The sequence below is a fragment of the Acyrthosiphon pisum genome, chromosome X (assembly GCF_005508785.2).
Source record: "Acyrthosiphon pisum isolate AL4f chromosome X, pea_aphid_22Mar2018_4r6ur, whole genome shotgun sequence".
Classification (NCBI taxonomy): Eukaryota; Metazoa; Arthropoda; class Insecta; order Hemiptera; family Aphididae; genus Acyrthosiphon; species Acyrthosiphon pisum.
The window spans coordinates 97,005,764-97,007,712 of record NC_042493.1 but is presented as its reverse complement, the minus strand read 5'-3'; positions in this window follow the sequence as shown (position 1 = coordinate 97,007,712).

Genomic DNA, 1,949 nt, shown 5'->3' with positions numbered 1-1,949 from the left:
AAACATAATAATAATTAAATAACAATAGTAATAATGATAATAATAATACGGTATTCACGATTTGTGAAAATAAAAGAACAAAAGAACCGGCCAAGGCACATAAATAAACACATACACAGTACACACATGCCGGTAAGATTGTCGACGTCACAACGTTGCGTTACAAACTCAATACACTAAATCTTCCTTGTTATACCATTTATGCTAGAGTTACATATTTTCATTTGTTCCTAAGTACCTACACCTACACACCCACCGCACACTAACACTCAGAGCCTATTTGTTCGGCGCGATCCCATCCACTACTCTCGAGTCGCTAATCATACACTATTATACATTATTTATACATTACACAGGTTGGTCGGTGCGTGCGTGTTGAGCGTGTACGAAGTACCTATTTCAGTACCGGTCGCACGTATTATTATTGTATGCTCCAGGCCCCAACACTGACGCGGACCCGATGATTGTTTCAAGGTTGATCGAAGTGTCTGGTTAGGATTGAGGTGATGAAAAAACACAACACAAACACTTTACGAATGTCACAAATTATGTATTAAAATATTACGACCAAAATATAATAATACATGACGCGTGCCGGTCGGGCTGTGAGTTTAACGTTGGACGACGTGCTATCGGTCCGATGGTGGATACTCGAATCGACTTTTCCGCCAACCGTTGTACGCCTACGCGACACGGTCCCCCGTCCCGCCTTATCGTTACCGGCTCGGTGGGAGAGTCGCGCTGCTTGCATCCCGTAGTGATGGTTGGAGATATGATAGACATGCCGCTATAATAGGTATATAGTGCTTGTACACAGTGGCGTAATTGAGAATGTTTCATGGGAGGGGATCAAAATAAATTTGTATGGCAAACTTGTGAGGGGCTTTGCCCGTAATACATCATCAGATTTCTCTGTTTCTTTAAATAATTTACAAGCAATTGTGTAGGTAAAATTATTATTAAATATTATGCATTATTAATTATTATTATAAATTATTAAATTCTATTTTTTTTAATAAACTCATTCAAATTTTTTATAAAAATTAATATGACATAGATACCTAATAGTTGATTGAATAAACTGCAGACGTCTGCAGTGACTGCAGTTAAATTTTCAATACATTTTTTAACTGGTGTTTATTTAATTTTGCATAATTTTAGTGCGAGTTGTAATACTAATTATAAATTATAATAAGTGTATAAAATACGTCGTACATATTTTGTACGATTTTAAAACATTTAGTTCCGGGCCTAATAATGTTTAGTATTTTGAATAATTTAAAATTTTAATACCTACGTCAATTCCAAGCTTCTTTTTAAAAAAATTCAATGGAGTACTCTAGTTAGGGTATGACATGTAGCTTACTTTTTTTTTTGCTCCAATTTTTCTTTTAGCTTATAAAAATAAAATCAATTACTAAGTTGTGTGACAATGTGACTATGAGGAAATGGCACGGTGTGTTCTGACTGTGTAGTGTCCACTGTCTATACGTAATCGTAATAATCAATGTATAAAGTGTCGGTGAGCGTTCGTAGTATTACTATTCATTCTACGAAATGTAAATCTTGAAGTTACATTTTTATTATTATTATTATAATATGTTTGTGGAATGGGCGTTTTTCCCATTATCGAATTACTTACCGCCCACAATGTGTATATATGCATGTATTGTGTAGGAAGTATGTACTGTAATTTGGTACAGTGTGTGGCAGGGCACAAAGTGTTTATTAATAAATAAGAATTAAAATGAATCAGACCATTTATTTTGAAATATGCTAATCGTTTACCGGGTAAATATTTTTATATCTGGGTATAATGTTTATACCAAAAAAACTAAACATTTTATTTTTTTTCTAGTTTCGTAATAATTTATAAGTTTGTATTTGAACTATTTGTAGGTATTAAGAGTAGGTATAAGACAATATACAAATACAGCTCATGTGGGGGG